This window comes from Canis lupus, chromosome X, assembly GCF_011100685.1.
Source record: "Canis lupus familiaris isolate Mischka breed German Shepherd chromosome X, alternate assembly UU_Cfam_GSD_1.0, whole genome shotgun sequence".
Classification (NCBI taxonomy): Eukaryota; Metazoa; Chordata; class Mammalia; order Carnivora; family Canidae; genus Canis; species Canis lupus.
In genome coordinates, this window is record NC_049260.1 from 120,842,839 (window position 1) to 120,864,045 (window position 21,207).

Below are 21,207 nucleotides of genomic sequence, written 5' to 3' on the forward strand. Positions count from 1 at the left end.
GAGGTATTTTTACATCACCCACATGCACCTATTTTGTGCAACGACTGAGAAGGGACAGGGCGAGGTCCGCTGGGGAGCCCGAGCGCCTTCAGGGAGCGGAACCTTGGGGCCCGGCAGCGGGGGGCCGTGCGGAAAGGGCGTCCTGCACCCCAGTTCCGGGGGCGGTCTCTGGCTCCCACGGACATGCGCTGTGCCCCCCGCTGGGTCCCGTGGGCTCGTGGCTGGCGGACGCAGCGCCGCCGTCGCCGACCGTCAGGGCCCCCGCCGCCGCCCCCCGGCCCCCCTCAGACCTCCTTCATTCCCCCCACAGAAGGCAGAGAGCGAGCACAGGCAGGCGACGGCTCCCGGCAGCGAACAGGCTTCGGGGGGCGCGTTGCCGGCTGCCACCGCCGCGGGCGCCCAGGTACATCTTCGGGGCGTCCCGGGAGGGAGGTTCGGCCCGAAGGCCCGGGGTGCGTGGCTGGCAAGGCCGGCGCTTCGAGGCCTCCGGAGGGGCGCCATCGCGGCTGCCACTGCGGGAGGCCCCCTTTGGCCCCTCTTCGGAAACTTCTAGAAGCTTCCCAGCATCCGCCTAGACGTGGCGGGCACCCTTGCGAGGCAGGTGAGCGGAGCGAGCAGCAGAGCCAGAGAGGCGTTCCCCGGCGCGTTGGGCCAGTCGACGCGGCCTGGAAAGCGGGAGGTTGTCCCGGCTCGAGCGGGCCGGGCCGCTGGTGCTGCGACAGGCCGTCCGCCGTCCAGGTTTGACGGCCGTGGGGCAAGCGCGAATTTTCAAACGGTCCCCTTGGGGTTTCGTTGTTGTTTTTTTTTAAAGATTCTATTTATTAATTGATGAGAGAGAGAGAGAGAGAGAGGCAGGCAGAGACACAGGAGGAGGGAAAAGCAGGCTCCACACAGGGAGCCCGACGCAGGACTCGATCCCGGGGCTCCAGGATCACATCTTGCGCAGAAGGCGGCGCTAAACAGCTGAGCCCCCCCCCCCCGCCCCCCGTGGGGTTCCCGAAGTTTCGTTTTTCAAAACCTACGGGCGTCTGCATTAAGGACTCCCTTCTGAGCCCATCCGGACTGAGAGCGTACAACTCTGAGCTACTGCAGAAAAATGCCTTCTTTTAGAATTATTTAAAAAAGATAATAATAACACAAAAGCTGAACCCCCTGTATGAATCTACAAGCCTGTAGTATACATAAGTGACGCCTACATAAATATAAACAAATGCCCCTATGGCAATAAGTCAATAGGACCTCCCGAAGTAAGCAAAGTAAACAAGACCAAATTAAGTAGACAACTCCGTTTGAGAGGCTTTTACGGTTGGTAGAACAACTTGTGTTAAAAATAGTTTTATTGTGCTTAAATTGATTTTCTGAGGCTGTTCTTTCTTTGAAAAATATAGCCAAATTGACTGTGAGGGAGAAGGAACTCTGGTAGTTTTGAGTGATTTTTCTATCGATAAAAGGAAGAATAGCATGTTCTGTGCTGGATTGCCTGTGGAGGCAGCTGCAGCTTTTAACTCTCCTCTGAGTGACAGAAATGGAGTTTTTACTTAATAATCAACCAGGTAAACTCAATGTATAGCTAGAGAAATTTAATGAGGTATTTTAGCAGTGGTCCCAAATTTTACTATGTTACTGACAAACACATATACCTTTATTCTGTAAAGCCAAATCTTGCATGTAAATAATTATGTAGTTTATGATTCTCAAAGTAAGGCTACCATGAAGCCATGTGCTAGGAGTTTAAAAATGGAAATATATATATAAAAACAAAAGGCCATGGCCATGACATGTGATCAGTTCTTAAATCTTTTAAGACATGAAGGTCTACATGCCCTTGCCCCACAGGTGGCAGTGGTGGTGGTAGCAACAAGGTCAGTGCCTAGCACGCTAGGGAAACGCAGGTAAAGCACCAAGTGATTCGGAGGTTGTGAGCAAAGTTGAAGCTAGTATGTTTAAGATTTCTGGGAATTTTGCTTTTTCCCAGGTGGAAGCAAAACCTGAAAGATAAAGAGTATAGATAGTCATATATCTACCAAGGCCAGGAGAAAAAAAAAAAAAAAAGAGAGAGGGAAAGGACAGGACAAGGTATGTATAGTTTCCCTACTGTTCTTCTGAGGTATATGTATCAGTAGACTACCAATTTCTCTGACCCTGCACATAAAGAAGGAATTTAAAAGCAAGCATAATTTTCATTATACTGATTGAGAGAATTTTGCATTGTTATTTTTTGCCTTATTCCTTTAAACAAAAGAAATAAGAGGATCAACTTTTCATATAATGACTAACCCCTGGAAAAACTGTGTTTTTTCCTGTTCTAATTTAAAATGGCAGATGAGGAGCTCCAGAGTTCTAATTGCTTGATACTGGGAAAACAGTGTGAGCCAGCAGGCCAGTGACTCATCCAGGGCTCTGGCTTGATCAGCTGGGGTTATTACATATGTAATTGGATTAAAATGAACGTGGCCCTTTATTTGTGTATGTAGCTCAGCAGCTTGAGGTCCCCTGTGACAGGGGACCCTTGGGTGGTGGTGACGCCACTGAGGGTTAATTGTGTGATGACCCAGGGAGGAACACTTAGATTTTCTCATGTTGGCTGCTTATTTGACTACAAAATGATTCTCTTTTGGATCTTTGCCTTGTGAATGTTGATATTTCTGTCAGGAAAATTTATTTATTTATTTATTTATTTATTTATTTAATATATTTATTTTTTTGGAGTTCAATTTGCCAACATATAGCATAACACCCAGTGCTCATCCCATCAAGTGCACCCCTCAGTGCCCGTCACCCAGTTCACCCCCCCACCCACCTCCCTTTCCACCACCCCTTGTTCGTTTCCCAGAGTAAGGATTCTCTCATGTTCTGTCTCCCTTTCTGATATTTCCCACTCATTTTTTTATCCTTTCCCCTTTATTCCCTTTCACTATTTTTTATATTCCCCAAATGAATGAGACCATATAATGTTTGTCCTTCTCCGATTGACTCACTTCACTCAGCATAATACCCTCCAGTCCATCCACGTTGAAGCAAATGGTGGGTATTTGTTGTTTCTAATGGCTGAGGAATATTTCATTGTATATATACATTTTAAACAGTTCTGAGAAAGGGTTTCATGTATGGTATATCTCCATAGATAAATAAAATAGCACAGTAATAAATTTCTTCTGTTTCTTCTTAATGGAATTAACTCCCACTCTGATCCTACAATTCTCCTTTATTCTGAGGTTTAGTCACTTGACTCTGAATGTCAGGGCAGATGGAGAATCTCAGGCGAAAAGTCCATCTGAGATGATGATGACCTCTTAACATGGTCCTTTTCTTACTCAGAGCTGCAGCTGTACAAGGGAGAAAATGTCACTTCTGGAGGAATCATAGATTCCTCTTGTTTTATAAAATTAAGCAATTCTATAGTCAAATAGGTAGCCAGTTTATTTTATTTTATTTTTTTAATATTTTATTTATTTATTCATGAGAGACAGAGAGAGACAGAGACACAGGCAGAGGGACAAGCAGGCTCCATGCAGGAAGGCCGATGCGGGACTCGATCCTGGGTCTCCAGGACCATACCCTGGGCCGGAGGTGGCACTAAACCGCTGAGTCACCCGGGCTGCCCTTTTTTTTTTTTTTTTTTTTAAAGATTTTATTTATTCATGCAAGACAGAGAGAGAAATCAGTTTATTTTAATCACTCCAGGGGGCGTTTGCAGCGATCACACTTGGAAACAAATACTGCCAACTGAAGTGCTTGCTCTAAAAAAATAAAATAGTCCAGTTGTGTCTGAAGTACGTAGCTTTGTTTTGCTTATTTCTCTCTGTGTTACAAAAGAAAAGGGAGCATTGAGGTGTGACTACACCAAGGCATCGCAAGAGGATTTTTGTTCATTAAACTCCAGGAAATTTCTGGAAAGCATTACCTCATGGATTTGAAAGTATGTGGGCCAAGATGGCCAAGTTGGAGAAGGCCTGGATACCCGTTCCCATGAGTCAGTCACTGCATAGAGAAATCTCTGCCTCTGAACGTGGCCCAGCATGGCTTGACAGTTTTGGGGAGTGGAAGGAACCGGGCCCTTGTTCTATCTGCGGGGAGCAGGTATAGCGGCTGTGTTCCCCTCCCACACTAAGCCAGGACCATTGTGTGCAGCTTTGTTTGCAAATCAATTTACAGGTACCCAGATTCTTTAGTGATTATAATGAATTGGACAAAAAAAATCCTCCTACTCCTCTTAAATTAACTGAAAACTGTTTAGGTTAATGTAGTAATTATGGTTGTAGGGAAAGCAGTTGGTTAATGGTGGTTAAACAAAGAATTGTGATCAAAGTGTAGCCAAATTCTTCTGGATTTAGCCCCAGTTCAGATGTCATTCAACACATTCACATTGTTACAGGCACTCTTGAAGCTGGGGACTGGCGAAAAGCCTGTGGAATATGACACAGATACTGCTTTCAGGGACCCCCAGGCTAGGGGGCGATTATACCATGAAGTACTTGCATTGTATTTGAATATGTGACAGCATCCTTGGTACAGCAGAGGAGGGAGTGACTGACTTCCCCTGGGGCGGGGTGAGGGCAGCTGGGCCTTGGCACATCTTCCTCAAGAGGAAGATTTATTTGTTTGTTTGTTTATTTATTTATTTTAAAGATTTTATTTATTTATGAGAGACACAGAGAGCCGCAGAGACACAGGCAGAGGGAGAAGGAGACCTGCAGGGAGACTGATGCAGGACTCGATCCCGGACCCCGGGATCATGCCCTGAGCCCAAGGCAGATGTGAGCCACCCAGGTGCCCCAAAGAGGAAGATTTAGATTGGGCTTTGAAGGATGAGTTCCATATCCTTAGAAAGAGAAGCAGACGGAAGGGCGAACAAAATCAAGGGGGACTGAAGAAGCCTGCGGTTTTCCAAAGCAGGAGGTGACCAAGTGAGGGTCACTAGTCCTGAGGCTACCGGGGGAGGATTGGGGAACCACAGTCAGGTGGGCTGGGTCAGTTTGAGGAGTTGTGTTTCATTTCTTGGACAATAGGGAGCCGTGGCAGGGTTTTAACAAAGAGCCTGATTCCACAGACTGGAGGCCGGCAGCCCGGGGCGGTAAAGGAATTCATGCAAGGCAGAACAAAGGAGCTAGAACTTTACTGAGCACACTGCAAGGGAGCAGTGGACAGGACAGCAAAGGAGAGCCTGTCTGCCAGGAGGCAGTGGTGGGGAGCTGTAGTAAACAGTGGGGGGTATGGGAATGTGTGATGATTTTCCTTTCTTGGTACCTGTGCCCGGTTGTAAGCAGCCCATTGGTCAGCCAGGGCCTCTGGCTATTTTGAGATGGGTCACCAAGTTGGCCTGTTTGCATTTAGCCGGTGGTCACTGTGGGCCCTTGGACTTATTCAGGTCTCCATCACTCAAGCCTGTTGCCTCAAAGCAGCCTTTACAGATGCCACATCTGATTGGGAGATAGACCTTTGGAACTTGCTGTGCTGGATTGGATTTGGGGAAAGAATTCTGCAGAGGGAGCTGTTAAGAATGACTGCAGCTTTCTGGGTTGTATAACTAGTTCCATTTACTGAGATGGGGAGCACCAAAGCAGGAACGGTTAGGGGCAAGTTTACCACCTGAGTGTGAGGTACCGGTGGGACATCCAGGAAGCATCCAGGGCCAGAGCTCAAGGGAACGGTCTGGGCTGGAAATAAAGGCCCAGAGTCTTGGAGGTTTCCCTTTGGCAGAGGCTTCTGTGGACTCCTAGCACTTCTTTATAGCTCTGGCGTGGGGAAACTGAGTCATGCCTACCCACTCCAGCCATAAAAAGCTACTGTGTCCCCTGTCATGCCCGTGTAACTCATGCCGTGTCTGAATGTTGATAGGGGCAAGCTCTGTGTGACACAGGTTCCCACCGGGTTTTCAAGGCGATGATCCCAGAATATTGGTCTCTTGAAGGACAAGAGTCAGGTGTTTGAATAGAGCATACAAACTGCCTTTGAAGTAGGTTTCCCGGTTCACAGTCTGCGAAGAAACCTTGCCTTTTCCCTTTGTCCTTTATCAAGAGCTTTAGACCTCTGTAAGGCTTTTCCCACACACTACACAAACATTAAATTGACTTACAAATGCTGTTTATGAGGAATAGACTATTGTTCTTGTTATTCGATATGTATTTATGGAGTATGTGTCCTGACTTGAGTTGAGCTAATGGCCCACTAGGGAAGGGTGCTTTGGAGGTTGATGAGTTTTTCTTCTGATTCTGCTTCTAACAATTAAGCACACTGTTTAAGTAACAGGTTGTTCTTTGATTATAGAGCGTTCATGATCACTAATAAATGTACCCCATATTTAAATATACAAGTTGCACCTCTGGGAGGGCAGGGAGCTAAGGGCAGTCAGCCTTTCAGATGCTAATACCTGAGATCAAGGCACACTAGATATTACTCAATCAAGCTAATATTTAGCTTTGGAAATTAAAGCATAAATTCATGAATTTGATTAGCGTTCTTCTCTCTGCATCGATATTTAACCATAATATATGTATGCACACAATGTTCCGAGATTTTTCCTTTTATTTTCTGACGATGTATGTTGTACTTGCTGCAGTGTCTGTTGAATTCAGGAACGCTACCATTTCTCAGGAGAAGGTGTTGCACTCCCAGTATGTTTTCGTGCTACTTGTCCCCTTGTTTGAGTGGACTTTAACATTGGAGGTGAAAGTGAACCTTAGCCTTTGGGGCACTCACCAAATTCGTGGGTGTGCAGTGCATCTTAGACTTTTCAGGGAACTTGCCCTCCTTTATGCTATCTGATCTTCTTGAGAGGACCTTATGGGGTGGCCACGTCCAGGCTTAGCACCTTTTTGTGGGCACTCAGAGAGGCCAGATGGCTTGCCTAAGGTCACGTGGCTAGTGCAGAACTGCAACTAGGTCCCAAGCAGGCTGACTTCAAGAATATTGTTGATCTCCATTAGTTTTGCCATCTCCCTAGTTAAGCCATCGGATTAATCATTTTTAGAGGGTGAACTTCTAAGTCAGCTGTTTCCTCATAGGAAGCAGTAAGTATCTCCTTGGTATAGGTGAGAAGTTGTGGAAGCTTCATTCTCCTCCTCGGAGTATGTCAAATCCACTTTGGAACATTTGCGAGTGCTCTGCAGACAGGACTTCATAAAGGCCACTTACTCTTAGCCTTTTCTAGCATGAGCTCCATTTGCTGATCTTCTCGAGGAACCTAGGTGTGAGCCGTGCTGTATGGTGTGGACCACACAGTGCTTGGAAATGGGAAAGCTTTAAAGTAACAGGCAGGACTTTGGGAAATTGTGAGGTCTGCACTAAACAATTGTCCTTTGAGGTGAAATTCACAAACAAAGTCAATCAACATGAAAAATCTGGAAACTCTCAGTGAGAGCTGTTTTCTTTTTACATTCCACAAGAAACAAGTTGGAACCTTTGGTGTGAAGTTCCAGCAAATGTAATCACAGAGCACACTTGAAGCTTATGGAGCAGAGATGCTGTTGGAGCCTTCAGCGAGGGCACTTTGGAGAGCTGCTCTGCCGCGTGGCTGTGTCTTAACCATCAGCATTAAGAAAAGGGACTGGGTGGGAGTGGGGGCCGGGAGTGGTGTGGGCCAGAGAGCACGTGGCTTGGGCAAGGCCAAGAGTTGGCACCGATTAGGGAGATCATTTAAGTGACGAGGTCCTCAGTCTTTCATTCAGGAAATGGGAGGTTTCTTTGGCCCCTCTTCTAATTTGAGAACCGTGTATCTAATAGATTGAGAAACTTTTTACCGAGGGGGTATATATACATTTTTAATCATTCATGCTATATTGGCACATAATTCATAAATTAATTTTAAGTTATTTTTGTTGCATATGGGTTTTTGTTTATGGACATGGCCCCTTTTAAACACATTATTCAGGGGACTCCTGGGTGGCTCAGCGGTTTGGTGCCTGCTTTAGGCCTAGGGCATGATCCTGGAGACCCGGGATCGAGTCCCATGTCAGGCTTCCTGCATGGAGCCTGCTTCTCTCTCTGCCTCTCTCTGTATCTCTCATGAATAAATAAATAAAATATTATTTTAAAAAAATAAGCACATTATTCAATGGATTCTGTGTGACAGCTTCCCTGTTTTTTTGAATAAGGCAGCCTAGGGTATATGGAAGAGTGGACTAGGGTTGAGGAGAACTGGAGGTCAGGCTGGGAAATTACCTTAAAGTCAGGGGGTTAAAATAAATCAGGAGAAGCCACCTAACTTCTGCAGGGCTTGCTCCTTAGGTGATAAATAGGGATCAGTTAGACTTGCCATGGGAACAAACTTTATTTATAGAGCTCTCACAGCTCCTTAAAACGATTGGAAAGAAATCATCCGAATGGCGATATTAAGTGGTCAAATTATGTTTGTATTGTTTCTCCGTTCCATTTTGTAAATTTAACACTCCAAAAAAGAAGAAAACTAAATTTCTTTTTAAAAAGGAAGTGTCAAAGGAAACAAGAAGGCTGGCTCTTTGTCAGCATTCGAATGGAAATGATTATAGTGTTCTACAAAGCTATGGAAGGGGTTATGGAGTGACAGAATTTTTTTTTCTTTTTCTTTCGGGAGGATTGTAGGGCAGGGCTTTGCCGGAGCTTCCAGATCCCACTGCTCCTTTCTGATGTGAAGGTGGTTCCAGGACCTTTGTCTTGAGCGGTGAACACCCAGTGTGCAGCCAGGAGCACTAGCAGTGGGCACTCCCTTACAGAACACCTTTTGGGTCTGGGACTAACAATTGTCCTGCCTCTTATTCCGTAAGCTGTCAGGCTTGTGGGCTACCAGCTGCCTTAGCTTTACCAAAAGGAGGCGGTTCATTCATTCTTTCTCTGCCTATTGTCAGCTGAATAAAGCAGCCTACCGTGGCCTCTGGGACAAAAGCTCTCCATGAGGATTACACTGCCAGGTTGGAAAATGGCCCTTTCAGTTCTATACAGCCTCATGTAGGGGCTGTGTTCAGCTGACCACCTTTATGTAAATCTCTTTTCTTTGTCCCAAGCCCCCCCCTGAGACAGACACCGGCTAAGCCATTCTGGGCAGATAGGCTTTGTGCAGGGCTGGGAAGGAGATCGCCCAGGTTAGGTGTTCCTGGGAAGAAAGGCCGATTGAAATGGTTTTTGTAAATGCCATTGCTAATAAATTGAACACTGGTGAAAAAAAAAAAACTTCATGCAATTAAGAAATTATTGACAAAGAACAAATTATTCCTCAAATAGAATAAAGTGGCATAGAGTTCGGGAGTGCTGAAATTGTTGATCTTTGACATTATGCAAAATCTATTACGTCTGTATCTCTTGTTTCCAATTCTCTTCATATCCTTCCCTGACCCTCATTTTGTCTGGAGTGGAGAAGCTCCTGGTTACTCCCTCCATCTTTCTAATTGAGTATTTCCGAGGTTTTGTCTTCTCCTTAAATCACTCCCTTAGAGCACTCCAGTGATTAGTCAAATTTCAGATTATCTCTGTGCACGTGTCTAGTAGGATTGTGAACTCTCCCAAACTGAAAGAGATCTCCAAGTCACCTGCCCAAACATCTCTCATATCTGTGTGGTCAGATTGATCATTCTTGTTAAGTAAAGATGGGTTTTCTAGCATTTTTATTGATGCTTAAACATGTAAGAGAACCCAAAGCTGGTGAATTTTCTCTCTAGACTCTTCCATAACCCACTTTCCCTTTAGTAAGAAACCTCTCTGGCCTTGTGACTTTCAACCACTCCAGCTAACACTGTCCCCAGGCCCATCATGATAGGTAGTATCACATTGGCCTCTTACCTTACTTACCCTTATTCCCTTTTCCTATTACTCCGCCTCCTGTAGAGCATGTCTGAAATCCACCCTCTCTTGCAACTTTCTTCTCTTCCTTCTATAACAACTACCTTCTAAACTCAAACCTTTCTTTCCTCACCCTGTCTGCTTGAGTTCCCTGCATCATCTCTCTTAGAGTTGGTTTGATCTTGGAAGTCTCTTTCTCAGAAATTTGCAGTGGTGCCCTGCTATCTTACAAAATAAATAAAAATGTTAATGTCTTTGGGTAGAGAAACCAACCTGTCTGACCACATTGATTTTTCCGTTTGATCCTTAGACTCTTCAACGTTCTGACTACTTGATATTTAGAGAATTCTTTTGACAGTTCTCCTTTGATATAATAATTGTTGTTTCTCTGTAGTTCTTTGAGTTTTCAGGGCTGATGACAGCAATAGTAAAATTAGCCAACACAGTGCCTTGCCCCTAGTATGTAACTATTTAGGACCTGAACGGCTGAGCAAATAAATGGAAGACACCCTGGTTTGCACAGAAACCAGAAGTGTAGGAATCAGATCCCTGAAAACTGCATTCTTGCTTCCTTGGTAGCTTCCTCTAGTAGTCAAGTAGAATGAACCACACTAAATATGGACAAGGACAAGGAATGGCCTACAATATTCCAATATGATCTGTAATACTTGCAGGTTCTTGACTCAAATTCAGGATTTCCTACTTTATGTATGTTAATCACCCTGTTTAGGAAGTTCTATTATGAGGAGTTTGAGTGTCATTTTCTTTGGTCTGTTTCACCAGGTGGCTTGTAATATTTTCAGCTGAACTGAGGGGTGAGAAAACTTACCTATCAGGTTCTTAATTTAATGATTTACTAAGACCTTTTTCAATGGTTCACTTCAAATACACTTTTATGTAAAGAGATGGCCCTGCATAAGAAGTCATCTCTCCTACATTGTTTCCAACATATTTTTCTATATCTTCGGTCATTCTTTCCCTGAACCGTAGGGTCTCTGGAGAAGACAGCAAGCTCTTGTCATAGTCCTCACCCAACTGAATGTGATTTATTCCTCGCAGTTTTATAAGCTAGGTTCAGATAACCATGAGTAATTGAGAGGAACCAACCCTGTTTCCCAACAGAAGGAAGAGACTGGCAACACATGACCTTCATACAGGTGCCAATGAGGGAAGGTGCCATCAGGGGCCCCGGAAAGAGGATCAGAAAAGCACTCTTGGAGACAGTGCTTTGAGGAATGTGCCTTTGGAGGATAGATGTGTCTTCAATCGGTAAAGACATGGGGCAGGACATTCCGGGCAGGGAGACAGTCATCAAGCAAGGGCAGTGGGAGGCAGTGAAGAGTGTGTGTTTGGGCCATTGCAAGTACTTCCCAGCATTCAGGAGATGTGAGCAGTGTTGTGGCTCATGATCCTTTCAGTGCACGCTTCTGGTGCTTCTACTCTGTGCTAGGCCTGGCCTTGTGCTCATACTTGAGTTGGGGGGGGACCAATGAGGGCTGGAATAATGAGCAAGCACCCTAGAAAGTGGTAAGTGCTGTGAAACAGTAGTAGACCGTGAACTCCTTGGAGCTCGTGGAGGAGGAATATGAGGAGAGCATGAACAGAAGAGCATTCTACATAATTCTGGAAAAACTTGAGAAAAAAAGGATATCTTTTTGGATCCAAACTCATATATTCAGATCCCCAGATACCTTCAGGCCTCTTAAAAGCTGTAGGATAGGTTTATCAAACATCAGAAACAGATTTCTGTTTTGGGACTGTGCTCTTTGGCTGTGTAGAATTGATACAGCTCAGGTGGTGCAAGGATCATGTGTCCCTCAGAGAAAGTGGGAATACTGTCTGCCTAATATGAAGCAAGTCTATAGCAACTGTTAGAAGAAATTCATGAACATCAACACCCCTGTATCTAGGAACCAAGTTGAGGATTACACGCAGAAGTTTTTCTTAATTGTACATAAAGGAGAGTTTATTTAGAGGCAAATCTTAATGTCATCTTTAGGGGCTATATCAAGGCCACTGGACAAGATAGCATCAGAAAGCTCAGTCCCTTTGGTCAAGCAGGATGAAAGGGGGCTGGAATTATGAGGAGACTAAGGAAATTTGTCTTCATGCAGAAACTAGAAGCAGTTTAAGAACCCTCTTGGGTGAGGGGCAATCCTACTTTCTCCATCCCAAAGCATTGCTATGAGAATCATTCATAGCATTGTATGGACAAGTCAGTTCTAACTTGGAAAGTCTTGGTAGTTGAAAAGGGTCCTTATGGGATCCCTGGGTGGCGCGGCGGTTTGGCGCCTGCCTTTGGCCCAGGGCGCGATCCTGGAGACCCGGGATGGAATCCCACATCGGGCTCCCGGTGCATGGAGCCTGCTTCTCCCTCTGCCTGTGTCTCTGCCTCTCTCTCTCTCTCTCTGTGACTATCATAAATAAATAAAAAAAAATAAAAAAAAAATAAAAAAAAATAAAAAAGAAAAGGGTCCTTATCTTTATTTTAAATGTGCAGTTACATGGTAATCCACTTCCCTGGTGCCGCTAGAAGGGCTATTTTTTTTTAATTTTTTAAAATTTTTATTTATTTATGATAGTCACACAGAGAGAGAGAGAGAGGCAGAGACATAGGCAGAGGGAGAAGCAGGCTCCATGCACCGGGAACCCGATGTGGGATTCGATCCCGGGTCTCCAGGATCGCGCCCTGGGCCAAAGGCAGGCGCCAAACCGCTGCGCCACCCAGGGATCCCAGAAGGGCTATTTTTGATCTAGAAACATTTCTTTCTTTGAAGATCATGTGAGTAGAATATCCACTGTCCACAGACAACATTGATTAGTTTCCTTATCTCTTGCTCTTGGGTAAGAAAACAGTTTTTATATTTTAGACTTTTCTTTTATACTTATCTTTTATATTTTACTGTGCACTTATAATCCAATGGAAGTAAGAGTCCTCTGTGCTTCAGAGGAAGACATAGACATGGCCAACAAGCACATGAGAAAATGCTCTGCATCACTTGCCATCAGGGAAATACAAATCAAAACCACAATGAGATACCACCTCACACCAGTGAGAATGGGGGAAATTAACAAGGCAGGAAACCACAAATGTTGGAGAGGATGCGGAGAAAAGGGAACCCTCTTGCACTGTTGGTGGGAATGTGAACTGGTGCAGCCACTCTGGAAAACTGTGTGGAGGTTCCTCAAAGAGTTAAAAATAGATCTGCCCTGTGACCCAGCAATTGCACTGCTGGGTATTTACCCCAAAGACACAGATGCAGTGAAATGCAGGGACACCTGCACCCCGATGTTTATAACAGCAATGTCCACAATAGCCAAACTGTGGAAGGAGCCTCGGTGTCCATCGAAAGATGAATGGATAAAGAAGCTGTGGTCTGTGTATACAATGGAATATTCCTCAGCCATTAGAAACGACAAATACCCATTTGCTTTGATGTGGATGGAACTGGAGGGTACTATGCTGAGTGAAATAAGTCAATCGGAGAAGGACAAACATTATATGGTCTCATTCTTTTGGGGAATATAAAAATAGTGAAAGGGAATAAAGGGGAAAGGAGAAAAATGAGTGGGAAATATCAGAAAGGGAGACAGAACATGAGAGACTCCTAACTCTGGGAAACAAACAAGGGGTGGTAGAAAGGGAGGGGGCAGGGGATGGGGGTGACTGGGTGACTGGCACTGAGTGGGCACTTGATGGGATGAGCACTGGGTGTTATACTATATGTTGGCAAGTTGAACACTAATAAAAAATAAATTAAAAAAAGAGTCCTCTGTGCTTTGAAACTGATCAGCAAGTCATAAGTGATTGAGGAAAATCCAATTAGTGAGTTGCATTTTAAATAATAATAGCACCTGAATTAATCAATAATTCATATAATCAAGACATGCTCAGTCAGGCTTAAAGCACAGGTCAAGATGTAACATCAAGTAATCATAGTTGATTCTTTTTTTGTTTTTATATGGAATGCTTTACAGATTTGCGTGTTATCCTTTTGCAGAGGCCTTGCTAATCTCTGTAATGGTTCCAGTTTTAGCATATGTGTTGCTGAAGCAAGCACCACAATCAATTCTTAACACTAGTGAAATGAATGCGTGTCAAGTTGTGTAACACAAATAAAAATATCTGTTTATAGATGTCCCTGATCTTCACCAACTACAGATTTAAATTCAACTATTTTATCTTAAGAGATTGTACTCGATCACTCTAAATGTAGCATTCTACCCATTTCCTGAGAGAATTATAAAGTGAAGTGAAGAAAAGATGTTTTTGGTTTTGATAAATTGTAGATTTTGGATTGAGGTGTGTGTGTGTGTGTGTGTGTGTGTGTGTGTGTATCCCAGACTGGTGTTTACGTCCCAAAGCTCATGAAATATTTATTGTTAGGTTTTCAAAACTTAGTTTCTGTCATTTGTAAGCTAAAATGCTTCTTGTCATTGAAGGTGCTTGAGGATGGAAGATAAAGCAAACCAAAGACTCAATGAAGTCATCTTGGAGATTCTCAGTGCTCCTAAAATCTATGAAAAGCCCTGAGATTTCCTGTAGTCAAAAAATTTGCTTAACTATATTTAAATCAGCATTTTCCAAATGTACCCAACCAAGGAACACTTCATTTTTATATTTTCTTCAAACCTGTTAACATATTTTGGTGTTGTGTTCTGTGGCAGCAGTGACCTTTAGGAAGGTCTGGGTTCCTTGTGTTATGCCATTTAATACATGTAAGTAATGGCATCTGAGCCTGGTATTCTCAAACTCCCCAGGAATAAGATTGACCAGCCATCTCTGAGCAAAAAAGATTAGCAGTGGTTAATAACAACTTCCAACTTCCTAGAATAACTGTCTATGAATGTTTGCATTTTTAGGGCCCAGCAGGTTTGAATGTAGCAAAAACTCCTGTGGATCTCCAGTAGTTCAGAAACTGGCCTCCCAGGCTTAGCACTTTCTCTGTTGCAGAGACGATGGAAAACAATGGCCAGCTCCCAAAATGAAGAATGAGATTTGTTGGCACAGTCCCCTCTGCTCTGAGATGCTATTGCACAGGGATGACGTTCGCCAAAGATCTCTCCCCTTCTCCCTCTGGATTGAGTGGCTTTGAGAAAGCAGAATTTGGTAACCACATCCATGGCCTTGGAGGGGAAGTGTGGGGACCAGCATCACACCTCTGATGACAAAGTCTCCTCTCCTTCCAGGAAAGCTCAGAGGATGTGTTGCTTCAGAGAGTAAGGTTTAAAGAAAGAGTTTTAGAATATATTATTGGATTTTTTTTTCTTTTTTGAGGAATCCTCTGTTGAGCCACCAGGGTCACAGACCAAATCCAATTCATGTTTCTGAGAAACCATATTTTTCCACTGTAGAAAATTGAGTTTGCATATGGCTTGACAAATTAACTTTTCTTTAAAAAAACAGTAAAAAGTAATTTACCCATTCTGCAGAGTTTTGAAGTCCTTGGCATCAAGTTTTAGTGGTTTTTTTTCAATGAATATGATTGGAATTCTATTTAACATATAATTTAAAAAAGTCAGTTTCTGTTTATATAGTATATAAAGTAGATCTAATGTGGACAGTTTCATAGCAAATGTTTATTTTATGAATCAGTAAAGACTCATAATTAAAAATCTTGAAAGTTAAATATGAGTCTCTTAGGTGTGGTGTATCTTGTCATTTTTATAAAATTTCTGAATTAAGGAGTGACTAGATTACACTTTAGTTTCTGTAAGTTCTAATATGTGCAATGAAGCTTTCCCCCTACATGAGTAATAATAGAAAAGTGTTACATAGATTTATGGAACCCAAGTCAAAGTTTGAGTTACTATTCAGCTTTTGTGAAGAGCAAAGGCATAACTCCCTAGGAAACCTACAAACCTCAGATGTTTTAGGGAAGGAGACATACTGAGATAAACATGAGAGTAACATGAGTATAATCTTGATTCAGCTCTAATTTTTGATAAGATAATTTGCAAATTCTAGTGTTGTAACCAATATTAAAGCATGGTTACTTAATTTATTAATTTATTTAGTCACCCAGTAACAATTTGGGGACAAAAGTGAGGATGGGAGGTCTAGGGAAGATGTGTAGACAAGAAAGAGCTTCAGGATTAGCAGCTCAGTTTAAAAGCAAGATTGACCCTGGCAGCCAGGCATGTCCCCCTGCTTGTGGCCCTGCCTGTCCCTGTACTCACTGGACCCAGAGACAAGCCTGGAGAGCCTGGGGGTCAAGTCATGCAGCATGCACTGTTTGCTCCCATGCACCAGCCTTCAGGCATCCAGGACCTCTAAACATGTGTGGCCATTTTCCTGAGGCCAGTGGTTTCTTGCACAGAAAAAGAAGGGAAGGAAGGAAGGGAGGGAGGAAGAAAGAAAGGAAAAGAAAGAAGGAAGGAAGGAAGGAAGGGTGAGCCTATCTTCTAGAATCCTGGAGGCTACATTTTAATGGTTTATTTTTATTGTTAGGCAAGATTAAAACGCATTGATTTCCCTGAATGGATTGAAATCAAAGTTCTCTTGAGATATAATGGATCAAAAATAGTTTTTCATTGATAATGGTTTGTTTTTTCCTCCATAACAGTTTCACATCTACTTTCTCTGTGGCTCTAAGGATGATAGCTCAAGCTTTCTGCTGGCTAGGGAATCCTGAGCATCACGGTAGCAGAGTTCAGGGTGTTATATTTAAGAAACAGCATGATTACTTTAACCCAGATGCTCCTCTGCCACCTGTAACATCAGATTACAGCTTCTGTGCCTCTGTTCCTGTGTTCCTCCCGTGCCTCTCCTCTCTGTTTCTTCTTTTTAGTTCCAGAACACTTTATGTGAATTGTGATTTTGCCAGTTTCAACCCTGTATTCTAGTTAGTTATCTGTTTACAAGTCTGATCTCTCAAAGGGCAGTCTAAGTCTACTCCATCTTTTTATCTCCCGGAGTCTGCTGTAGAGTCCTCACCTGGAAGAGGTCTATCAAATGTCTAATAAATAAATGAATGGAATTGAACTTACACACAATCCTTCAGGACAGATGTGTTGTCTGATGAAGGGAAGCACTCATTTACTTCCACAGTCAAATGTCTTCTTTTTCCTAAGAACTGTCTGGGGAGGAGAACCAGGGTATTGGGATATAGGAGCTTCTCCTCTCTTCCCCTCTCATGTCTTCCCTGTACTCCTTTCCTTACACAGGAGCCATCAGTTACAGTTTCTGAGTTGCTCATTCTTCATTTTCGGTAAATTCTCGGGTTGATAAAACCATATTGGAATATGGGGACTAAGTGATGAAAAAAGGGGACAGGGAAAGAGTAGAATAGAGGAAGAAAGTGTCCATTGACTAAGCCTGGAAAGAGAGGCATTGCACAGCCAGCCCCAGTCACTCAGTTTTGCACAGTACCAGAGTGTAGCTGAAATAGGTAGGAGAGAGTTATGATGTGTGAAGGATAGACAAGGAAATTTTTTGTGTAAATAGTTGACGGGAAGACTTCAGGGCCAATATTCTCAACAATGCATTCTTGGGTCTTGAGTGAGTCTAAGAGTGTTAGCCTTGGTTTGATTCCATCGTCCCTTTGGATAGTCACAGCAGCGAACACGCAAGGGGGCTTTGGTAGAGCTCTTGGGTGGGAGAGACTTGTGACGGGGCTTGGAACCCATCATCTCCAACCACTGGAGGGAGCCAAGGTGGGAAGGAGTCAATGGAATGCACTTGAAGATTCATGCCTTTTACAAAGCCCGAGTACTGCTGTGTTTCAGCCTTGATGCTGTCTAGAGTCTTGAAGCACACCAGACTGTCACTCTTTGCCATAGACCAGAAATTCTCAAATACTCAAATCTTGTGTCTCACAAATCACTGTCAAGGGACTGGGCCCTCACCAGGATAGAAACCAAACTCCCCTATGTTTTTCAGCAAAGGACACTGATGTGTTTAGACAGTTTGTCAGCATATTTATGATTTTTGATGAGTTTCAAGGACATGATCAATTGCAGAAAGGTTATTGGACATAAATGTGATTGCTACAGCACTTCAAAGTAATTTGTCAATAGGCTGAGGAACCAAAGTTGGGAGAAACATGAGATGTTTGTGCTTATTTCTAGTCAGCTGGAAGGTCACAGGCAGAGAATGGAGGTGGAAGAGGGTGGGAAGAGGGCAAGTGGGAGATGACACGTGACGTTTCCAGATGGGTGTGAGTATTGAAAGAGGGCCAATGCCAAGTCATGGAGAGGCGGTACACTAGCGAACAAATGTTCAGGCACTGCGCTGACTCTCAGGGTGGCCGTGGGAAAGTTAACTAACCTCTCTGGACTCCATTTTCCTCATGTGTAAAATGGGGACGGTAATAATAGAACCTTGGATGTAATAAGTGTTTAATAAAGATGACTTAATGTTATTACTGGGGTAACTTTTTTGAAAAGTCTTCTCTCTTCCTACTACTCTACTACTTTAAAGCTAAATTCAGTGAATGTGGTTGAGTCTGGGCCCTATCCCAAGGGGGCTTGCTTGATGGCTTAAATGTAAAAATAACATTGTAATGAGGTTGCTTTCATCTTTACAGAGCTCTTATAGCAAGGGGCCTGAAGACAGATTCTGAGCAAACTCCACCCCAGTTTCTTTGTGATTTCAAAGAGAAGAGATAGAGACTTACCCTTGGTTATTAAATTGAAAAGTTTGCAGTATTTTTTCAGTTCTGCGTGTGTTTGTTTGTTTGTTTGTTTTTTGGAATTTACAGATTGCTTTAACTTAATGAAATCCTTTTTATTTTTTAATTTTTTAAAGGATTTTATTTACTTATTTGAGAGAGAGAGGCAGAGGGAGAAGCAGGCTCCCCATTGATCAGGGAGCCTGACTTGGGGCTTGATCCCAGGACCTGAGCTGAAGGCAGGTACTTAACTGACTGAGCCACCCAGGTGCCCCAAGGAAATCCTTTTTAATTGAGGGATTATAAACTGCTGGTTTAAATGCCTCTTCCCTTATTGACTTTCACCTTCCCGAGGGCAGAGACTGTATCATCCTCATCCCTGATTCCCATGCTCAGCATTGCAGAGCATGGCACAGGGTAGGCACTCTGTGACTGCAAATATGAGCAGTGCTTTAACTTTTTAAGTTAGGGTGCTTTCATCTCTCCTAGTTCTAAAAGAATTCACACTAAGTCTAGGGGAAATCAAAAGAGGATCTAAAAAAGATAGAAAAATCTACTGATGCTTCCCTATTAGTTCTCACTAGGTTTTTAAAAAAATGTCAATTAGGAGAATATTATACATTTCATGGATTAATAGAAAATTGAGGTTGATATAGAGTGGCATAGCTAGAAATGTAGGGATTTTGAACAAGTTTTAAAAGTACAAATTTTTGGTTATAAGGCGAAGTTTGGAGATCTAATGTATAGTGATGTGACTGTAGTTAAGAGTACTGCATTGTATACTTGAAATTCGCTGAGAGTAGATCTTAAGTGTTCTCACCACAAAAAAGATAATTATGTGAGGTGATGGATGTGTTAATTAACATGACCTTGGTAATCATTTCACAGTGTATGTGTATATCAAAGCATCACGTTATACACTTTAAATATATATAGTGTTATGTGTCAATTATATCTCAATAAAGCTGGAAAAAAATAGAAGTCTCCTCCAAACCCCACAGTCACTCTCATTGCTAAAGAAAGACTAGCCCTAGGAATAGCGATTGAAGGAATCAGGCAGGGAAAGATGGCACCAGACAGGACATCTGGAAGAAAACCAGTATTGTCCAGTGAATCTTCCATTGTTTAAGCTCCTTTTCTGCATCTCAGGGGTGAAGGCTTCTATAAGGATTGATTTCTGTGCTTTGTGCGAGGACATGCTTTGGGAATAATGGAAACCATTAGGTTCTACAGGCTGGCTGAATTCTATTTAAAAGCCTACAAGTCTTAAAAAAAATCCTACAAGTCTTGTTTGTTACCTGGACATCTATAGAGTTCATTTGTGAGACTTTATAGTCTAGCTGTTGTGGCTAGCAGAGATAATGTGCACATCAGAGCAGCAGAGACTTTGGATCAATTCTGCATTTCTAGGAAGTGAAGTATTTCAGAAAGAACTTGTTCTTTTAGTGGAAATCAAACTGATGTTGAATTTCCCTTTGCCTGTCGTGAGCAGAGATAGCCCTGGGCAGTTAAAGAGAGTGCGAAACAGTACTTGAGCCATTAGGTATGAGAAACCTGGAATCTGTTTATCTTGTTTAAATGCTTCTGTAGGCCATTACTCATCCTCCAACCCTTTGAAATCTCTGAAAACACAGTAAGATTGGTGAACCTCACGCAAAATTCACTTTTGACGTTGAATAGGCTGGATTTCTCTGAAAGGGTTTCTATTCTAAAATCCTAGGACTCTTGAGGACCACATCCCTTTGGTTTTTGACATTCTGAGTTCCCATTTCCTTTTTTTCTATCATCTGGGTGTATAGGACCATATTCTGTCACTGTGAACTTGGCAAAGAGAAAAGGAGAACTCTGAAAGTGAGGTAGTTGGCACCAGCTCTTTCACAAGAGGTATCATGAATTCTATCATCTTTTGTGCTTGTGCACAGTTAATTGGATTAAACAAATACCCAGTAATTGGTACATCTGGAGAACAATTCTAAATACTCTAGGGTATAGAAATCAGAATAAGACTCCTATGCTCCAAGGAGCTTACATTCTCATGCATACAAGACACAGTTTATATAGGGGTCTTTGAAGGAAAGACTTGGGGGGAAACCTGGGAAGACTTCCTGGAAGCAGTGATGGAAGGCAGTGTAGTATAGTTTTTAACTCCCAACACCAGACTCCCTGGATTCAAATCTCAGATGGACCACATACTACTACTAGCTGGGTGATTTTGGGCCACCCTTCTGTGCCTCAGTTTCCCTGGAAACTGAGATGGCAACATCAGAGCCTACCTCACAGACGTGTTGTGAGAATTGAGTAAGTTGCTTATTGGAGAGATCAGGGCCTCTTTGTAAGTCTGGGATAGTGGGAGACCCAAGAGAGGATTTCTGGAGGAACACAAGATCAGGTTGGTGTATTGGATTGTGTTGGCTACTACATGAGGATAGACTGAAGCAGGCTAAGAGTGGAGACCAGTGAGGACAGGGTGGTTGTAGGGATTGAGATGAAGGGCCTGAGCCTGAAGTCTGGCGTGGAAGACAGGCAGGAGTAGGCAAGCATGAGCCACAGTGCAGAGGTGGGCTTCTTAGGCCAGGGACGCTGATCAGATGGGGGCCATGTGAGGGCAGAGAAGGAAGAGAGGTATGGAAAGTAACATGGCAAATTCCATTTGTATAGAGTTTTGATGCTCACCCTTGAGGAGTTTTGACATATAGCTGGGTAAAGATGAAGAATTGGACTTTCTACTCCTTTTAGAGGATTATTGTATACTACAGTGGAAATTTAATTCTGGAGAGCTTTTGTTGTTGTAGCCAAAGGAAGTAAATGCTGAGTTACCTTGATAATAAAGGAAAGGAGCAAACAT

At 43.2% G+C, this 21,207-nt stretch overlaps 1 protein-coding gene and 1 non-coding gene across 5 annotated transcripts in view; one reads left to right on the top strand and one right to left on the bottom strand.

The window, feature by feature from the left end:
* The first annotated feature begins 259 nt into the window (after window positions 1-259).
* Window positions 260-21,207, top strand: part of PASD1 (PAS domain containing repressor 1) — a 93,099-nt gene continuing 72,151 nt past the window's right edge. For 2 of the 4 annotated variants that reach the window (XM_038588568.1, XM_038588569.1), the window contains exon 1: window positions 261-403. The gene's annotated coding sequence lies outside the window, so the exon portion shown is untranslated. Of the gene's footprint in view, window positions 404-484; window positions 602-21,207 lie in introns of those variants that run through there. The other 2 variants (XM_038588564.1, XM_038588566.1) reach the window with 2 other exon arrangements.
* Window positions 13,707-13,811, bottom strand: LOC119868627. Its single transcript, XR_005386613.1, has one exon. It is a non-coding gene; the product is annotated as a U6 spliceosomal RNA (small nuclear RNA).